This window comes from Protopterus annectens, chromosome 6.part0 (assembly GCF_019279795.1).
Source record: "Protopterus annectens isolate FY-2018-M chromosome 6.part0, PAN1.0, whole genome shotgun sequence".
NCBI lineage: Eukaryota > Metazoa > Chordata > Ceratodontiformes > Protopteridae > Protopterus > Protopterus annectens.
This window is the reverse complement of record NC_056737.1, coordinates 66,501,023-66,522,501: the sequence shown is the minus strand read 5'-3', so window position 1 is coordinate 66,522,501 and position 21,479 is coordinate 66,501,023. Positions and strand designations below refer to the sequence as shown.

The following is a 21,479-nucleotide window of genomic DNA, read 5'->3' as shown; positions in this document are numbered from 1 at the left end:
TAAGTTAATAAATGAATATTTTATTATGTATATTTATCTAACATCTTAGGCAGCTAATTATAATTTTTAATTTATATAGTTGTATATATTATATTGTGTGTATTTGGTGTATTTACAATGTTTAGTTATATATATAAATATTTACTTATTTGTGAATAATGGTACATGCAATGGGGGAAGTAGCATATTATTTAGGTTCATGATGTAATTTCCTGTAGTAGAAAAGGGGCGCCAAATTTTAAACTATTCAACTGTTGTAAATGTGTTTTACTGACTTTATCTAATGAAGTTTACTAATGCAGTAAATGAAAAGCACTTAACATTATATACGACTCTTTCTTTATTCCATAGCCAGTATTGTGCTTGTTTTATACTAGTTTGTGCATTTTCATTTCGTTTTTTCATTATCCAAGAGAACTCAGAGCTCCATGTGTACTTCCAGAGACTGAAGGATCTGTTCCCCCTTGTTCTAAGAATTAGGGAAAAAGATAGGAAGATGGATGGCCTGATTGAGGGACAGCTCACCGACCAACTTAGGCATAAATGAAAGACTGACCCTCAGAGAAACCCTGTCCTTATAAAAGATAAGCAAAGGGGGTGCCATTAGGGCTTGCAGCTCAGAAACTCTCCTGGCCAAAGTTAGGGCTACTAGAAGTATAGTTTTCTAAGTACAAAGTTTAAAGAAGTGGAAGCTGCTGACTCAAAACACCTAGTAGCACTCTCATTTTTGAATGTGGATGATGTGATACCCACTTTCAATAAACTGACTGTTTTCCACCTGAGGGCCTTACTATCATACTTTTCAGATGTATTTGTTCTTGGCAGTCCTAGAAGGCGGCAGACAAGGAATAGTGATCAGAGTAGATTTCCGCCAATCTTCCCTGTGCCTTTTTGAAACGTTAGTGATTTGAATCAATCGTCGCTACCCAGGACTCAGAACATTGTGGAAGGGTGGCACAGGTGTATTCGTTCCTTGTTAGGGTGACGAATATGTGACATACCAGCTGTCCTTGATGTGCTTAGTGAGAGAACAGAATCGGGTGAATGAGGTGAGAATGCAGATGAAATCGGGATATCCTCACTCACCTAAGAGGAAGAAAAGTATGGAAAGACAGAAGAGGATAGAAGTGGTTCTTAGTAACAGATTGAACTACACACCATTGGAATTTATAAGGGCTGTAGCATTACTTTTGAAGGTGTAGCTTTCTATATCTGATGCAGTAAGGTATCATGTTATGTTGGTCGTTTAAGCACTGTATTACTTCATTACGGTTGTTGTTTTGCACAAACATGCTCATATGTCTGCTTACTTTTCGTATTATATGTACATCTCACATGAGGGGTTGAATAATTAGTGTTTTGGAGTTGTTCGGTCACAATCACTACGGAATGGTTTTGCGTGCGGTTAACCTGTTACATTAGTCACATTGCGGTATTGTTTTCAGTATTGTACAGATCCGATGTGGGCCAACTATTGCAGTTTGAATTTGTGAAATTTGATGTTTTGTGTGTTCGATATACTGCAGCTTCGACACCTTGTGTTTGATATTGTCAGATTCGATATACTGTGCATTCGATAAGGTAATATGAACCTGCCTAGAATCCTTGCAAGAGAAGGAAGTAGGCTTGACCAGGTGGTTTCTCTGATACTTGGTGTGATGCCCGTGTCCTGATCCAGCAATAAAGGAGCCTCAATCCTCACCACTAACACCACTGAGGGCCATCTCACATAGGAGGAAAGAATAAATACACACAGTAAAGTGCAATTTCCCTTAAGAGCACAAAGAGATCACAGTCAGTCCAGGGCTGTTTGCTCCCTTGCTCTCCAGGTCCCCAATAAGACTCCCCACTGGCACAGCTATAGGGTCCAGATCTCAGCCTAGTGGGTAAGCTAAAACCTCCAGCACCCGCTCTGTCCAACCAGTGCTTTGTGTCCCTATCCAAGTAGCTGACATACACATACACACACACGCACACTTTGAGAAGAGTTTATACAACCACACAGACACTCCTGGGGAAGGCTAGCACAGGTTCTCCAGCTGTGCCCCTTTTTCCAGACTATACGGTAGTACCAGCTGCCACCACCCATTAATAATTATCAGCTACTCAAAGGCCCTTAAAAGGGTGTCCAATTATTACTATGCAATATTATTATCCAATTGGTAGTATAGCCCAGGGCTAAAGCTATTGAGTGGCTTTGTACAATTTTACCAAAGGCATGCAAGTACTCTAAAGAGCTTATATTATCTCTACAAAAACAGCCACAGTTGAAAGGGTTTAAAAATAAAGGACATTTATGCATGCAAATTATGGCCATTAACTCTGGCCTTAAAACAATAGGCAGGATGCCTCACTCTAGACTTACTGGCTCCAAGTTTTAACATCAAAGGGCCACAACATGCTTTTCTTGGTCAGTAGAGCGCACTGTTGTTACATTTTTTTTTTCCAGTTCCACATGTAACACCATTTTTACCATTTAAGACAAGAAGCCTGTGGTTTACATTAATATTTACAGATGACAGAATTATCTCCAAAATTCTATCTGGCTAGGCTGGCAGCCTTCATCTAACTTCATCCAGTCTTCACATATCCCTCCCCCCCGGAGAACTCAAGCTTATTTTTCAAGTGACCCTTGAGAAACGCTGCTTGAGGGAGTTAGGTCTATCTGAGTATATCTTACCCCATTCCCAGTCTTGAGAGCCCATCTGCACTGGAATTGCTAATCCCACTGTGGTGCTGCACGGACATATCATATGCTTGCAACCCCAAGCTCCATCTTATCAACTTGGCATTTTGCTGGCTGGCTCTGTTTAACCATGTTAGGGGGTTGTGATCTGTCATAACAGTGAATTTCCTTCCATACAGATAGGGCTGAAGTTTCTGCAGTGCCCACACTATGGCTGGACATTCCTTTTCTACAGCTGCATAGCATTCCTCCATGGGTTTAAGCCTAAGACTGAGATAAACCACTGGGCGCTCTTCCCACTCTGAAGAAATCTGGCTAAGTACATCCCCCAACCCATGGTTCAAAGCATCCACCTTGGACAACAAATTATTTGCTGTAATCTGGATTGGCTAACACAGGGGGTCCTCTTCAAAACTTCTTTAAGCTTCTGGAATGCCTACTCACATGCTGGGGTCCACACTACCTTATCTGGCCTGTTCTTCCTTGTCAGACCTGTGAGGGAAGCAGCTATGGTACTATAACTGGGGACGAACTTTCTGTAGTACCCTGCTGTCCCTAAAAATGCCCTCACCTGCTTTTTAGTAACAGGTGCAGGCCATGCCTGAATGGCTTCCACTTTGGCAGGTTCTGGCCTTATCCTACCACTCTATGTCTTAGGTAGGAGACCTCTGCCATACCCACCTGACACTTGCTCGGCTTAATGGTCAACCCTGCCCTCTGTAGTCTGCCCAGCACCTCCCTGACATGTTGAAGGTGCTCTTGCCAAGAATGGCTGTAGATAGCAATATCATCTAGGCAAGCAAGGGAAACCCTCCTGCTAAGATATGATCTACCAGCCTCTGTTGCTGGGGCATTCTTCATCCCAAAGAGCATCTTTGTGAACTTATACAAGCCAAAAGGAGTCAGAAAGGCTTACTTATCTCTAGCACTGAGAGCCAAGGGCACCTGCCAATAACCTTTGGTAAGACCAATGGTTGTAAGATACTTAGCCCCACCCAGCTGCTCTAGGGCCTCATCTGTCCTAGGCATGGGGTAAGCATCTGACTCTGTGTGACTATTTAATTTCCTGTAGTCCACACAGAACCTGGTGCTGCCATTCTTCTTTGGCACCAGCACCACTGGGGAGGCCCAGGGGCTGTTGGGACTCTTGAATCAACCCTAGTTCCAACAACTCCTATACTTCCTCCCCCAGAGTCTGTTTGACTCTCTCAGGCACTCTATAAGAGGCCTGCCTAATAGGCCTTTGGGGTCCTGTATCCACCTGGTGCTGCCCCAGGTGGGTGCACCCTGGTTTCCCAGTGAACATGTCCCCAAATTCCTGCAACACTACTTGGATTTCTCGAACCTGGGTAGGAGATAGCTGCTGGGACATTGCTACCCCTTCCACTGAAGTGTCAGCACAAGCCTCGCTGAGGAGATCAGTCCCCAGATCTTGCTCAGACTCCTCCTGCAATCCATTGCAAATGCTCAGCACAAGGGCCTCCCTATCATGGTAAGGCTTCATCATGTTAACATGGTACAGTTTGTGCCCCTGCCTTCTGCCTAGCAGTTCCACCATGTAATTGACATCACTTACCTTTCTTACCACCTTGTAGGGTCCCTCCCAAGCTGCTTGCAGCTTGTTGTGTCTGACAGGAATGAGAACCATTACCTGCTGCCCCACAGCATACTCTCTAGCTCGAGCATTCCTGTCATACCACACCTTTTTCTGTTGTTGGGCTTCTGCCAGGTTCTCCTGGGCCAAGTCCATGAGTTCCCTGAGCCTTGTCCTGAAGCTCAGGATGTAACAATAGACTCCTTGTGAGACTCGCATTCACCTTCCCACTCATCTCAAATTAAATCTAGAGGTCCCCTCACCCTATGCCCATACAGCAACTCAAAGGGTGAAAAACCTGTAAATTCCTGGGAACCTCTCTGTAAGCAAACAGATGGGGCAAATATTTGTCCCATTTCCTCTCTCTGCAAATGCCCGTGGCATGGACTTGATTGTAATGTTTAACCTCTCAACAAGACCATTAATATAGGGATAGTAGGGGGTGGTCTTCATGTGCTTCACCCCACAGGACTTCCACAGACAAGCCAGCAGGTCTGACATGAAATTGGCACCTCTGTCAGTCAGTATTTCTTTTGGGAAACCTACCCTGCTGAAAATCTCTAACAAAGCATTTGCCACCTTCTCTGCCTCAATGGAGGTCAAAGCCAATGCCTCAGGGTATCGTGTAGCATAATCCACTACCACTAGGTTATACTTTTACCCTGTGGAACTTGGGGTACTCAGAGGACCCACAATATCCATAGCTACCCTCGGAAATGGCTCCTCAATCACAGGCAAAGGCATCAAAGGAGCCCTCACCTTGTCTTCTGCCTTGCCTACCTTTTGGCAGTGCTCACAGGTCCTGCAGTACCCTGTTACATCTCTGGAAATTCCAGGCTAATAGAAGTTCTGCATAATACGCCTCTTTGTATGTTTTATGCCCATATGACCTGCAAAGGGAATATCATGGCCTATTTCTAGAAGCACCAGATAATAGGTTCTAGGCACTACCAACTGCTGTACTCTCTCATCTTCTAGCCCTCCCTCAGGGGTCCACTCTCTGTACAGTAACCCTTTGTCCCAGTATACAGATCCCCCTTTCCTTGAGAATCAGGTGCCTCCCTAGCTACCTGCCTCAGACCTTGCAATGTAGGGTATGAAAGCTGAGCCAGTCTCAACTCTCTCCTTGTAACCCTTCTCAGCTCCCCTTCTACAGGAAGTCTGGCATCCTCTGACAGTGGTGCCTCACTGTCAGGCTGGGTACTACTACTCACCTCTATGTTTGCAGTCACTCTGTCCAAGGGATCATCAGTACCCCCAAGCAGCTGTGGTTCACCTTCAGTCTCACTGCTACAGCGTAGCTCCCTCCCTGAAGTAACCACCTCACCAGTCCTGGCTGCAAGTATGCAGTCTGTCTGGGTCTCCCCAGGCTACCAGACTTACCTGCTTGTCTCTAAGACTGACTGCATGTAACTGCAGAATTACAGGGTACTGCACTATCATTCCCTATCAGGACATCTGCAGGTATATCTTCAAACACACCTACTTGCTGGCTTCCTTTTCCACCCTCCCAGCCAAGGTAAACCCTAGTCAAAAGGTATTTGGAATGGGATCCCTCTTAAAGCCCTGAGTGGAGTAGACTGCCCACACAAGTAGTGCTCCTCTGTAACCATTGCAGGCTTTACAATGGTTATATCAGAGGCTGTGTCTCTCTTGGCAATGGCCTCTGCCATTCACTACAACAGGATATAACCTCTGGTGGTAGTTTGGTACCCTTGTTGTCCCAAGACAACATACTACTGGCATTTTGTCTTTCCCACTTACTGGCTCCCTCACCTTGCCTCCGTGGACACATGTATACCACATGGCCCCACTGGTTGAATTTAAAACATTTAACCCTAGCTCCTGAATGTGTGCCTGGACTAGTGGCTTATCCTGCTACTAGCAGATTCTGTTGGGGCAGCCTGTGCTGCCCACCCTGGGTTCCTTTAGACCCATGAGCAGTACTGTGGGTCCCTTTCCCGTGCAGGGCTGCCCTGCTTGCCAGGTACAGGTCTCCCTTATTCCCCAACTCATCTGAAGTAGCACATTGTCTATCCGCTAACTAGATCCTCATGTCCTTAGGCAAAGTGCTAAGGGCTTGTTCCCTCACCAAAACGTCTGCCAGCCCTTCAAAAGTGGTGACCTGACATCCACTCACCCACCTACGGAAATAAGTGCCCAGTTCAACAACGTATTCACACACACTTTCATCTGCCTTGTGTCTATGCTCACAAAACCTTTTCCAATACTTTTCAGGTGTTAGCTTAAACAATTCTAACAAGTGATTTTTAACAGAAGTATAACCAAAACATGCAATGTCAGACATTTCTGACAAAACAGTTACAGCTTTATCATGGATTAAGGGGGTCAGGAACTGTACCCAGAGCCTTTGATCAACACCATACTGTTTGCATACCCTCTGCATACCCTCTCAAACATATGAATGAAACTATCTAAATTATCCCCATCTTTAAACGGCGGAAGAAATTTACTGACCTTTTGTGCTTCTGGGATCCAGTTACTCCCTTCCCCATTACCTCCTTGACTCTGGTGAAGAGTCAGCATCTCCTTCTCATGCTGTATCTGCCTCTTCTTTTCTTCAGCCTCCAGGAGAAGGAGTTTCTCATTCTCCTCAGCCTGCAAACGTCACAGTTTCTACTTGTCCTCACTCTCTAGACGCCTTACTCTCTCAGCTGTTTCTAGTTCCAAATGCCTGACCTCCAACTCAAGTCTCTTTAGCTCCAGATGGATTTTTAAGTCCTCTGCAGAAAGTTTGAACTGTCCATTCTCTGAGGGTATTATATCTTCACTGCCAGTCTGATTGCCCTCCTGGTTGCTGTTTTCTGACACAGCTGTAACCAAGACTGCAATCAGGTCTACCTTAGTCAGGTTTCCATGCACCAGTCCCCTAGCCTGGCACATCTCAGCCAGCTGGCTCCTTGTTAGCTTTCCATACTCCTCTGCTGACATGCTGCCTGCTCACCCTGACTAAGCTAAAAACACCTTCACAGCTCACTGTACACCAGCTACAGGATTTCACTCTACCCACACAACTACAAGCCAATTAGTACTTGCCATCCAATTAAATATGTGGTGTGGATATCCCACCACTGTCAAACAATTAATATGTGACGCCTGTGCCCTGGCCCAGAAATCAAGGAGCCTCAATCCTCACCACTAACACCAGTGAGGGGTGTCTCATATAGGAAGAAATTATAACAAATACACACAGTAAAGTGCAATTTCCCTTAAGAGCACAGAGAGATCACAGTCAGTCCGGGGCTGGTCACTCCCTTGCTCCCCAGGTCCCCAATAAGACTCCCCACTGATACAGCCATAGCATCCAGTTCTCAGCCTAGTGGGCAAGCTAAAACCTCCAGCACCCTCTCTGTCCAACCAGTACTTAGTGTCCCTGCCCAAGTATCTGACACACACACACACACACACACACACACACACACACACACACACACACACACACACACACACACACACACACACACACTTAGAGAAAAGTTTATACAACCACACAGACACTCCTGGGGAAGGTTGGCACAGGTTCTCCAGCTGTGCCCCTTTTTCCCATACTATACGGTAGTACCAGCTGCCACCACCCACTAATATTTATCAGCTACTCACAGGCCCTTAAAAGGGTGTCCAATTATTACTATGCAATATTATTAGCCAATTGATAGTATAGCCCAGGGTTAAAGCTATTGAAGTGGCATTGGACAATTTTACCAAAGGCATGCAAGTAACTCTAAAGAGCTTAAATTATCTCTACAAAAACAGCCACAGATGAAAGGGTTTAAAAATATTTAATAACAAATAGTCAAAACACCAGACAATATGTTTTACTACACAGTGCTAGTCAAGGGTTCAGAGATCACAGAGAAATACTTAATATAATTCAGTAGTACAGTTCTGACATCACAGAAAAACAGTCTAATCTTTCTAATTTCTAGCTATTTCTAAGAGAAAACACAAGTCTAAGATAAACTTACATACAGAGCAAGACAGTGCTGGTGAGTTGGATGGTCAAGACAAAAATGCGTAATGCTCTCAGAGTCTCTTGGTTTTTAAAATTACACTCCTGGTTCACATTACATCATTCTTCACACTTCCCTGGGTTCCCAGGCTAACAGAAACTACATTTACATTCTTCACCTTTGGGCAGAAACCAGAGCAATAAAGGACATTTATGCATACAAATTCTGGCCATTAACTCTGGTCTTAAAACAACAGGCAGGATGCCTCACTCTAGACTTACTGGCACCGAGTTTTTACATCAAAGGGTCACAACATGCTTTACTTGGTCAGTAGAGTGCACTGTTATTAATTTTTTTTCTAGTTCCACATGTAACACTATTTTTACCATTTAAGACAACAAGCCTGTGGTTTACATTAATATTTACAGATGACAGAATTATTGCCAACATTCTATCTGGCTAGACTAGCAGCCTTCATCTATCTTCACCCAATCTTCACACTTGGGAAAGTACAGTTGTGTACAGTTACCATAAATGTAGATGTTCGAGCGTATTCACTGATGCAGTCATCACACTTTGGTTATCCTGCCAGGAGTAGCCCTCAGTCTGCCTGAATACCAGAGGCTTAGTATTTCTGTGCCGTTTGATGTTGCTCCAGGACTGACATCAGGTTGTTAGTGGTATAAAATCAGGCAGCCAACACTATTACATCAGTTTTTTCTTGCCCCAACTGTCAGGAGCCCCCAAATAGGGAGCTAGGTTATGGTGGAAGAACACTACTAGTAGAAAGTAAATACCAAAAATTCCCTGTAAGAAGAGTGGAAGAGAGGGAGAGAGGGGGAGAGACAAGGGGGATGGAGGGATGGAACCAGGACTGCAACAGTGAATACACTTGAACATCTACATTTATGGTAAGTGTACACAACTGTACCATGTTCTTGCTGTTTCACTGTTGCAGTCATCACACTTGGATTGATTCCCAAAGCTGAAGAAAAGGGAGGAGGCAGTCAAGAAGACTGGGGGCTGGCTAAGAAGCCCTGCAAGATTGCAGTGGCAAACCCTGCCCTGGATTTGGAGAAGACAGGCAGGTAGTAATGCTTAGTGAAGGTATGAACAAAAGTCCATGTTGCAGCCTCCAGGATGTCCCTGGTGGGGACCCCTCTGAGAAAAGCTGCAGAGGTGGAGGTTGCCTTGTTGGAATGCATCCTGACCCCCTTTGGGGGTGGTTTCCCGTACTGTTTGTATCAAAAATGGATGCAGTGTGCTATCCATTTGGATATTCTTTGTTTGAATATGGCCTCACTCTGCCCCTGCTGCAAAGCTGACTAGCAATTGGTCAGTTTTTCTAAAAGATGTAGTCCTATCCAGATAGAATCTGAGCTATCTGTGCACATCTAGAGTGTGCAGAATCCTTCCCCCCCCTTGCTTTGTGGATTAGGGAATAAGGTGGGCAAATGAATGGATTGGTTTAGAGCCACACTGGACACCACTTTAAGCATGAAGGATGGGTTAGTCGTGAGGGAGACCCTGCCAGTATGGAAAATGATGAAGGGCTCTACAGCCATGAGTGCCTGTAGCTCTGAAAGTCTTCTAGCTGAAGTGATGGCCAGAAGCAAGGCTGTTTTCCAAGAGAGGAATTTTAACTCTGCTGCAGCTGCAGGTTCGAAGTGGGGTAGGGTGAACTTTTCCAACACAAAGTTACGGTCCCAAGCTGGGGTAGGGACTCTCCTGGGTGTCCTTAAGTTGTTAGCCCATCTTAGGAACTGTTTAATGAGAGGGTGTGAGAAGAGAGGTGGCTCTGTGCTGTAATAAGCAGAGATGACAGAGGCATGAATTTTAATAGAAGAGAAGGACAGACCCTTGGCCAGTAGGTCTGCAAGGTAATCCAGATGAGAGGAAGGGAGGGCTGTGCTGTTTCGGCTCCCTTAGCCTGGATCCAGGTGCAAAACCTTTTCCACTTGTCAGCACAGGAAAAGGTCATCAGGCCTCAAGTATAACATCTAGGACTTGTTTGCTTAGGCTGGCAGCTTGAGGAGAGGTCAGAAAATAAGCCAAGCTGCCAGGCTGAGGGTCTGCAATTGGGGATGCATTAATTCTCCATCCTTCTGGGTCAGGAGTGTTGGGATCTGAGGTAGGTGCCATGGTGGCAGAGGTGACAGGCTGTGCAGCAGTGGGTACCAGTGCTGGCATGGCCAGTCTCGGGCAATCAGGATTGCCCTGGGTTTTTCCTCCCTTATTTTGAGCAGTACCCTTGAAATGAGTGAAAGAGGGGGAAATGCATAGACCGAGAAGTTTACCCATTGGAAGGACAATGCATCCACTTTCCAGGCCTTGCTGTGAGGCTCCCTGGTGCAGAATTTGCTGAGCTGATGAATGAAGTGGGAGGCAAAGAGGTCCACCCTCAGGGTGCCCCATTTCTGTGTTACAAGAGTGAAGGTTCTGTGGTCTAGCTGCGACTCGTGTGGGTCTAGCAGGTTTCTGCTTAAGTTGTCTGCCAGAGAGTTTAGGGAGCCTGGCAGGAATTATGCTAGCAAGTGAATTTGCATAGCTGAGGCCTTGTGCCAAAGGGTCATGGCTAGCCTGCAGAGAGGATAAGAGTGAGTCCCTTCCTGCTTGTTGATATACCACATCACTGTGATGTTGTCTGCTTTGATCAGTAGAGGCCCCGGGGAGAGCAGGGGTCTGAAAGCTGTAAGGACATGCTGAACAGCTAGCAACTATTTCTGAATGATGTGCAGATGTATTTGATTTGGGCTCCAATGGCCCTGAATGTACCTGCTGTCCAGGTGTGCACCCCAGGCATAGTCTGATGCATCTGTGGTGAGGGTCTGGGTGGCGTGGGGTTGTGAGAAGTCCCTTGTTGTGGTTGCATGCTGCTGCCCAGCAAAGAAAATCTTTCCTTAGACAGGGTATCATTAGTATCACAGTTTCCAGGTCTTGAGAGTGTTGACACCAAAGGCTTTTTAGGTACCACTGTGGTTTCCTCATATGCAGTCTGGCATATGGAATGAGTAGAATGCAGGAGGGCATGAACCTAAAGCTTGCAGGATTTTCCTTGCGGATAACTGGGTTCTGGTGGCTAGTTGAGAGAGGTAGCCTGTCAGGTAAGCTTGTTTTTCTGGAGTAAGGAATGCCATCTGGGATGCTGTGTCCAGGCTTGCTCCCAGGAATACAATTTTTTGTGTGGGAACTAGTTTTGATTCCTTTTCATTGAGAGTATACCCCTGGGAAGTCAGTAGGTCCTTTACAAAGGTCAGGTGCTGTAGCAGTTTTTCCTGTCTGCCTAAATCAGGCAATCGCCTAAGTAAGGGTACATTTGAATATTTCTTTGTCTGCAAAAAGCAATGTCTGGAGCCAGACGTTTTGTGAAAACTCTGGGAGCAGTGGATAAGCCAAAGGGAACCGCAGAGAACTGAAAGTGCAAAGATTCTGCCCTGAACCATAGATATTTCCTGCAAGATTCCCTGATTGGGATGTGTAGGTAGGCCTCTTTTAGGTCTAGGTTGGATAACCAAGCATCCTTGGAAAGCATAGGAAGAAGCTGCTGGAAGGTCAGCATTATGAAAATTTGGTATCACCAGAAAGGTGTTTAGAATGGACAGATCTAGGATTGGGCGCCAGGTGCCCTCTTTTCTGGCTACTAGGAAAAGTCTGGAACAGAAACCTTGACCTATCTGGTCTGCAGGAACATGCTGAAGTGCCCTCATAGAGAGCAGGGAATTGACTTGCTTTTTGGCCTCTGCCCACTGGTTTGGAGGAAGATCTGGGAACCCTTTTGGGGTTGGCAGAGTGTGGAAATAAAATTTGTATCCCTGGGACACTATGATGAGGACCCATTGGTCATTGATAATAGAGGCCCAGTTGTTTGCATGGAAGGAAACTTTTCCTCCTAGGGGCACAAGCAGGTCGGCAGAGGTAAGGGGTGGACGTGTGAAGTCATTCTGACTTCTTTCCATAAGGGGGTGGCTTAGCACTTCCTGTTTTTGAAGAGGAGGAACTCCATTGCTTAGATCTCTGTATTCTCTGGGACTGCTGTCTGAGGGTTCTGTTTCTCCTGAGTCTGGGCTGAGCTGGCCTGGAGGGGGCCAGAAAGCACCAGTGCTTGGAGGGGCAATGCCTACTGAACCTAGGAGGCTGGACCTGTAAAAAGTTTTTAACTGTCTGCATATATTTAGCTTTTTCTTCCATCTTTTTTAAGACCTTTTCTGCCTTGGTGCCAAACAAATTGTCTTTGTTCAATGGAGTGTCCAATAATTTTGATTTTACATGGTCTGGCAAGGTCTGTTCCTTAAGCCAAGCATGCCTTCTAAGGAAAGAACCAGTGACTGCTGCCCTGCAAGATGCTTCTAGGGCGTCAAAGCCACATTGCAAGGTGTGTTTATTAACCTGGCCTGCAGAATGCATAAGCTCTTGTAATTATTTATTTTCTGTACAAGCAGGAAAGGAAGATATTTTTTGTTTGAGTAGTTCCATGGTATGCTGCTGATAGTTCAGCATGTGGAACTGACAATTGAATGCTCTACTAGCAAGAGTTACAGAGGTGTATACTTATTTACCTCATCTGTCTAAAGCTCGGGAATTTCTGTCTGAGGGGGTGGGATTCTTAGCTCAAGATGCTTTAATTCCTTTAGGTCCTTGGGAGATGACCCCTGGGTCAGCAGTAGGACTTCTGAAAAGGAATTTGTGAGGTTCGGGGATTCTGAAGTACCTGTCAGGTTTCCTGGGAGCAGGAGGAAGGGTGCCAGGAGTCAAACTGGATTTAAACATCATCAACAACATCCAGGACAGGAGGAATGGCTAAAGGTCTGTTCTGTGGTAAATCTAAGAATTCCCTGAGTCTCTTTTTTGACTGAGGATAGTCCTGACATTCCCATTGGAAATGCTCCTTTAAGGTATGTAGGGTTTCACCAAATGAAAAATCCTCGAGAGAGGCAGAAGGAATGGATTCCTCTGCATCAGAATCCTCATAAGCAGAGAGGGGTTGCATGTCTTCATATTCAGAAGCATCAGAGTCATCGGACTCCTGTTCAGATAAAACTACTGAGGAAAAGTCTCTCTTTCTTTTGGAAGGGGTAGCCTGGTTTCCCCTAATAAGCATAATAAGGTCTTCCGCCATTTTAAGCATTTGAGATTAAGGGATGGAAGCAGGTGCCTGAGCTTGGGTCATCGTTTTTTTGGGCGTAGTTCATACCTTGGGCCTTAGAAACTCAGTAGTTTTAGAAAGAACTGAAGACGTGAAAGAAGTCGTCTGTTTGTGTCACGTATCGGTAGTGCGAAGAACTTCTTCAGAAGCCAGTGCCTGCTCAGCAGCTCCAGACCCATCCAAGGTAGAGACATCCGCAGGATCCTTAGTCGAAGAAGAATCATGCGGCACACCGGACTCCGAAAGGGTCTCGGTAGCAGCCTGCAAATCCACAGAAGCGGGCATCAGGGGCTGAAAAAGCGCTTCACTGAGGACCGGAGAACTGACGACTAGCTTAACGGAAGCATTGTCGGCAGTTTTGGACCTGTGCAGTCTGCCTCTGTCTTTATCCTTACGTTTGTTCTGAAGATCGGTAATCGGATGGCTTACTGAAGCCATATCGAATATTGTGGACTAAGAGTGAAAATATCTAGCTACAAAATAAGGGCCCGACGACATATTGTTCTGGCGTTGAACAAAGCACAAAAGCGACAGCGAGAGACATTGTGGTCTGGGCCTAGACAGGTGATGCAGTAAGAATGGAAGTCTCTGTGTGGTATTTGCTTTCCACAGGCGAGACAATTGTTAACTTTTTCTGACATCGGTTAGAGCAAGAAAAAAGGATTCCCAATGGGGTACTTAGCTTTAGAAGACTTCAACAACTTCAATTCGGAAACGAGAACTCTGGTATCGGCCGACCTGCACTCGTGCGAACTGCTTCAGGCTCCTCAGCAAGAAAGATTGATGTAATGCTGTCAGCTGCCCGATTTTATACCACTGCAACCTGACGTCAGTCCTGGAGTGACAGCAACTGATGCAGAAATACTAAGCCTCCGGTATTAAAGGCGACTGAGGGCTACCCCTAGCAGGATAACCCAAGTGTGACGACTGCAACAGTGAAACATGAAGAACATCAGAAGTTACAAATAGTTGTTTAAAGTCCTCCATAAATTTTTCCTTGTTCTTGCAAGGCTTTAAAAAAGTTGGCCACTTCAGGACTAAATAATAGGTCCCTAATTCAGAGGGGAATCCAGGAGCTTAGATTTCATGTCCTCATGTAAAGAATAAAGCCATGCTACCTTGTGATGACAGATCCATTAGCAGCTGCTCTGGAATAAGCTTCCACTGCATTTAATGTTAACTGCACTTAATGCTAAGCCTTGCGACCTGGGAAGCATGAGCCACCACATGCTTGGCTTTTTATTTAATGTCAGGCACTTGCCGAGAAGACAGTGTTTATTCACGTAAGACTAGACAACAAATATTTTGTCAGTTTGAGTCTGCTAATGTATAGCTCTGAAAACTGTAGTAGACGAAGTGTATACATTTCCCAAATCTGTTTAATGCCCTATATCTTTGTCTGAGGGAAGGGCAGTAGTGTCAGGTAAAATGTTCCAGATAGATTGTCAGTTGATAAACAAAAGGCCAAGGGATCTACCAAAGAATTGTATACAGGAACTTGAAGCCTTCAGGCACTTTATCGAACCTATCAGGCTTTTCACATGCCAGATGGTGAGAATCAGCTGCAGTGGAAGTGGATGCAAAGGCATCCAAAAAATGCTTCCACCAGAGGAGGGACAGGTGCAGGAGTGCTCACCTCTAGCAAACTGTAATCTTTTTTATACATCAAATATTTGACTGTATTCCCACTCAAAATGTAGCATCATCTTAACTATTGTTTCCCAAAGGAGATTTCATGTACAGGAGAATCAGGAAATAAAGTATCTCATCACCACAGGCAACCTGGCCTAAGGAGTGAATCTGGGATGAATTTGTTAGGGAATGTTCATCCAAATTATACTCTGACTTATCTTCCTCAGAGGATGTCACTTTCTAGTGGCAGAAGCAGGAGCAGCAGAAGAAAAGATGGAGGGGTGAAAGCCAAAATGACCTAAAATAGGCCTTAGGACAAATACTACAGCTGTGCAAAATCTTACCATAGCAGTAGCTGTCCTTCTCTTCACTGTTGCAGTGTTCTTAACATTAGGGATCTTCCACCCAGGGCAGCCTGATGTTTGGCCAGTATACCAAATCCCTCAACTCTTACAGGTGCTATATGTCACACATATGCACCCTGGACTTGAGGGAGGGCATAAAGGTGATGTACGTTCACAGATACTTAGAAATGAAAAAGCCTCAGCAGGAACAGAATACCCTCAGGAACAAAGAGGAACTCATGCATACAGAAGGAAAAATGTTGCAAGGAAGGTTGACCAGGAGGGCAACCATAACAAAGGGCCAGAGTCAGGACAGAGGGAGGAGGAGGAAGGGACTGAAAAGAGCAACAGTGAAGAAGGACATCTACTGTTATGGTAAGTTTTTATACAACTGAACTATGTTCTTCCCTATTACTGTTGCAGTATTCTTTACCTAAGGGAGAGAGAGTACAAGAGCTCAAAAAGAAGCCTGGGAGGAGGAAGGTAAAGACCCTCCATGAACCCATGCAAGATAGCCCTAACAAAGACTGCTCTGGCCCTGGAAACATCCAACTTCTAATGTTTACTGAAGGTATATACGGAAGACCAAATAGCAGCCTCAAGGATAGAATTAGTATTCATACCCTTGAAATAGGCAACTGCCCTAGTAGAATTTGCCTTTATGGAAGAGGAATGACATTTGATATGAAAGGAATAACAAAAAAAAATGGCCTTAGAAATCCAGGAAGAGATGGGTTTGCTTAGACATAGCTAAGCCCAAACTCATGGGATGAAAAGAAACAAAAAGCTGCTCAAATTTGTGAAAAAACTTTAGTTTTATCCAAATAATATCTGAGTTGTCTATGCAGATCAAAGGTCTGAAAGACTTTCTCACTGGCAGACTATGGAAAACTAAAAAAGGAAGGAAGATGAACAGACTGATTAAGGGACTACTCACTGACAACCTCATGCATAAAAGGAGGACTAATACAAAGAAATAACCCTTCTCTATGGAAAACTGAAAAAGGAGGAACAGCCATGACAGCCTTAAGTTTAGACGCTTTCTTGGCTGAACTAAGAGCCAAAAGAGGAACAGTCTTCCAAGTACAATGTTGTAAGGAAGCTGAAGAAGCAGGCTCAAAAGGAGCCGGATTCAATTTCTCAAGTACACAACTGATATGAAGGACCCCATTAAGAAATTGCTTGATCTCAAACCTAGAGCCAAGAGGAGGATTCAAGAGCAGACAAGCAAAACTTGTTGAAAGGCGAGCTTTAACTTAAGAATATGTCATCCCATCATGGTGCAGATCACACAAACAAGACAGAACCAGAGGAGTCCCTACAGACAGGGGATCTTGATGGCATGACAGGCACCAGGCAGAAAATCTTTTCCATTTGGGCCATTCAGGATTCCTGCTCTCCTGTAGAATCCTGAGCACATCTTCAAAAAAGAGGTGCTTAAAAGGGATCAAAACCTTACCATCCACAGTGTCAGGTGAAGAGTGAACAGCTGAGGATGGACAAGATCAGTTGTCTTATGTGAGAAGATCCACCCTGTGAGGTAATTTGTGATAATTGCCCCTGCCCAAGTGAGAGGGAAGGGGGAACTAATGCTGTATGGGCCAAAAGGGAGTCGCCAGCAAGATTCTGGGAGAGTCCACAATTGCCAACATGAAAAAATCTTATAAACGAAATTTAAAGATCATGCTGCTAAACGCTAGGAGTCTTAGCATGAAACTGCAATCACTGCAAGCATTCCTTGCCCTGGAGAACTGCTGATGTTTGTGCAGTCACTGAAACCTGGTTCAAAGCTGTGGAGAGCACCCCAACTTTACCAGGTTACTCATCCTACCATACTTTCAGACCCCAAATTGAGGGCTACAATGCCAAAGGAGGTGGAGTTTCAATATTTATCAAAGACATACACACCTCCAGCCTGGTCAAATGGCATGATGCACAGAGACACTCCAAGTGCAGTTAACTGTTGACAAAACACCTATTCAACTAACAGCTAGCTACAGACCCCCAACCATGACTCAGGATGCCCATTCCACCTATCTGGACTTACTTGAATCCTTCAAGATTCAACCTCCTACCTTGATCCTGGCTGACTTTAACTACCACCACCATAGACTGAAAGACTTATTCTAGCCCAAACAAGAATGCCCAGAGATTCATCGACTGTCAATGCCAATGCACTGGATCAGCTGGTCGACATCACTACAAGAGGTGAAAATATCCTGGACCTGGTCAGAACTAAGAAGATTAAACCTGTCTAGTGGACAGCAGCAATAAACAAACTCTATAATAAAAGGAAAAAATTGCTGTCCAGGGCCAAGGAGGACCAGGTGCCAAATTGGAAGCAATCTCTCCTTTGTATGAACGAACAAATAAGATCACTGGTGAATTCCTCTAGGGCTAACTTCTGAGTTGAAATTGGCCACACCCACCAAGGACAATCACAAGACCTTTTTCACATATTTCTGCAATCTCAAAGGCAACACCAACATCTGCTATGAACTGGTGGTCAATAACGCCACATACACAAATGCCATAGATATAGCCAACCTGCTGGCAGACAGGTTCAGTGAAAACTTCACCCCCCCTGTCCCCTCATCGCCAGGGAACAGGTCCTTAATGGCATCTCAAAGGCAAAAAATACAGTCTCCATGGGACCCGATAACATCTGTGGCTGTATCCTACATGAGCTCTCAGCTCCATTAGACACCCTATTCAATGAACGCCTGAGCACCGGCTTCATCCCAGCTGAATGGAGGACAGCTACTATCATCCTTCTACACAAAGGTGGAGCATCCACTGACCGAGGCAATTATAGGCTCATCAGCCTAATTAGCCTCATCTGCAAGGCCATGGAACACATTATCATGGACCTTATAAACAAGGACATTGGCAACCTCCAAATACTTGACCCCACACAGTTTGGTTTGGTCAAAGGGAGATCATGCCTGTTAAACTTAGTCGACGTCTTTGAAACAGTCACCAAAGCCATGGACGAGGGGAAGACTGTGCACACTGCCTACCTTGACCTAGCCAAAGCCTTTGACACTATTCCCCGCTCGGGCATGAGACACAAACTCTCTCAGCTAGGCATCAACCCGTATGTTACCAGATGGGTAGCTAACTGGCTCACTGATAGAATCCACTCAAAGTAGGGGAAGCCACCTCTAGTAGTAGACCCGTAATGAGCGGTGTACCCCAAGGATCGGTCTTGGGGCCTCTACTGCTTGGGATATACTTTTCTGAGGTGCAAGACAAAACCAGTAGTCTGTGGCTGACCACGTTTGTGGATGACTGTAAGATGGGTGCTGTCTTAAATTCCCCTAGTGATGTGAACATCCTCCAAGAGGGCCTTACCCAAACTAATGACTGGTGCTAGATGCATGGCCTCAAACTGAATGCCAAGAAATTCATCATTATCCCCCCTTTGGGGGAAATGTCATCCCAACTAATTATCACATTAACAACAACATACTAAGCATGCAATCAGTTGTATGGAACTTGGGCACCCAGATTGATAGCAACCTGACTTTTGACCACCACGTTGCCTCAGTTGTACGGATGACTTTCTACATGGCCCACCTCATAAATAAGACTATTTTATGCAGGAACAAAGAGGTCATAACATCCCTGTACTCCTCCCTTATCAGACCCATTATCAAGTACAATGCCCCCTTCGGCATGTACTTTGCCAAGAACTTGCAGCAGCTGGAGAGACCACAGAGGTTCCTGACCAGGAAAATCCAGGGTATCAAAGACCTATCCTATACAGATAGGCTAAAAGCCCTGTCCCTCTATACAGCCTCATACAGACTGCTCAGAGGTGACCTACATGGCATACAAGGCCATTTCAGACCCAGTGTTGATGGAGTTGCTGTATATCCGTAAGACAAACTCCACTCACACAACACACATGAAAGGCCTTAACCTGGTCTGTGACACTAATAGAACATGTTGGCGGGATAGATTTGTGTCCCAAAGACCCCCCCTTCTGTGGAATAGACTTCCTTTCCCTGTCAAGCAAAGTACCTCTCTAGCCCTCTTTAAGAGGAACCTGGACTGGATTGGAAACAAAAAATACTCCCTTGGAATCCCACCTGTGTCCCTGCTGGACAGGGGAAACAGGTGCTGACCTTGAAGGAACATGGGCAAAATTCTTGGCTAGGCTTATACGGGCCTCCGAGCCAATACCCTAGTATCATCCTATCAACCTATGACCTTGTGCAGAAGGTGCCTGCCACTAGACTGTGCTCTGAGGGAATGTAAACTGCCTGAAAAGTCACTTGATACGGATAGCTAGATCTTAGGCCTGAAGAACTCCTCTGCAAAGGAGATAGGAACTTGTGCCCCCCTGCTAGTTAAAATACCGCATCACTGTGGTATTGCCTGTGAAGACCTTGAGGGGCCTGGGATGCAAGAAAGAATGAAAAGCTTGCAGAGCCCTCATCTCTTTTATGTTGACAAGCTCTGACCTCTGATGAGGAAGCCAGAGGCCCTGGACCTTAACGGGAACATAAGAAGCACCCAACACTCTGTCTGAGGCATCTGTTAAAAAAGCTCCTGATTAAGAGCTGGAGCTTGAAAAGGGAGCCCTGGGCTGAGACAAAGTTGATGTATCCACCACTGAAGCTCAAGCTTTGAAACAAGGAAGAAAAGTAACAGGGAACTCCAGAGGATGGCAATATTGAAGTCACACCAACAAGAGGTACCACTGAACTTTCCTCATATAGACCCTGGTGAGAGACAGCGTGGGAATGGTGGAAGACATGAACCCCATGGCCCTGAAAACTTCCCTGGCTATGTCACACAGAGACAGAGGAAGAAGGGACTGTAAAAAGGTTATTAGAAACACAGCCCTGGGGACAGGAACAGATGCCAACATGGGAACCGTCAAGTCTGCATCTGAAGAAAATGCGATTCTGGGAAGGTATCACAACTGATTTCTGGAGGTTTAAGGTGAACCCCAGACTGTGCAATAGGCAAGCAGTAAAACTGACTGCTGGGAGAAGGGGATTAAATAAGCAGATCATCTAGCTAGGGAAAAATCTGAACACCTCAAAGCCTGGAAAAGGTAATGACAGGAGCAGGCATTTGGTTAATACCTTTGGGGCAGTAGAGAGGTCAAAGGGCAAAGTAGAGAACTGAAAATGGAGAAAGAGACAGAGAAACATAAAAACTTCCTAAAAGATGATGGATGGGGATGTGAATGTATGCATCCTTAGGAAAGGAAACAATGTCTGAAGGGATAACTTCCGAAAGGAAGGAATCTTGAGAAAAATGTTGAGGAGGGAAAGATCCAGAATTGGTCTTCACATACCCTCCCTTTTGTTGAAACAAAAACATTCTGCAATACAATCCCTTCCCCACCTTGATGGGATGCATGGCTTGAATGATACCCTAAACTGAAAGAGACTGAAGTTTAGAACTGCCTGAAAAGGGAGGAAGGGACTTCCCCACCATTAAATATTCCTGACAGATAATGGACGAACTCAAGAATCTGAGATGATTTGTAACCAATTTGGAAGAGACAGGGAGAGAAGCAGAGACAAGGGAACCTGGCTGAGGGGAGAGGGAAGCAAACCATCAAACAGTACCAGTCTTGGCCTGAAAGGAAGGTTTCTGGGAGGAAGGAGTCTGAATAGGCTTAGCAGGAGGAACATGCTTAGAATTTTTCTTACCCTTAGGAGAAGGAAGAGATTGCTTTGGAACAAAGACAGACTTGGAAGGATAGCTCCTCTGAAACTTAGGAATATGAGAAACAAAAATATGTTTCAGCTCCTGTAAGACTTTGTTTGCCCTTATCCTGGAAGGACTTGAAAAGATAAGCAGCAGCAGTTCCAAACAGGCTTTTGTTATCCAAATGAGCATCCAAAAGTTTAGCCTTAATGTAATCAGGCAAAGCCTGAGGACAAAACCGAGAATAATGCCTCATAACAGAACCAAAGGCAGCAGTCCTGGAAGAGGCATCAGCTGCATCATAGCTGCACACTATTGAATGATGAGTAATTTGTGAAGTAGAGAACAGCAGGGAAAAGGCCAAAGCCTTCTCTTTAGAGTCAGGAAGGTCAGAAAGCACCTTAGAAACCTGAAAAAGGAGATCCAAAACATAACT

The 21,479-nt window shown here is 45.2% G+C and overlaps 1 protein-coding gene across 1 annotated transcript in view; it reads right to left on the bottom strand.

Moving 5' to 3' along the window:
- SIPA1L1 (signal induced proliferation associated 1 like 1) overlaps positions 1-21,479 on the bottom strand; it is a 2,148,853-nt gene that overhangs the window by 1,702,666 nt on the left and 424,708 nt on the right. The window lies entirely within an intron of this gene.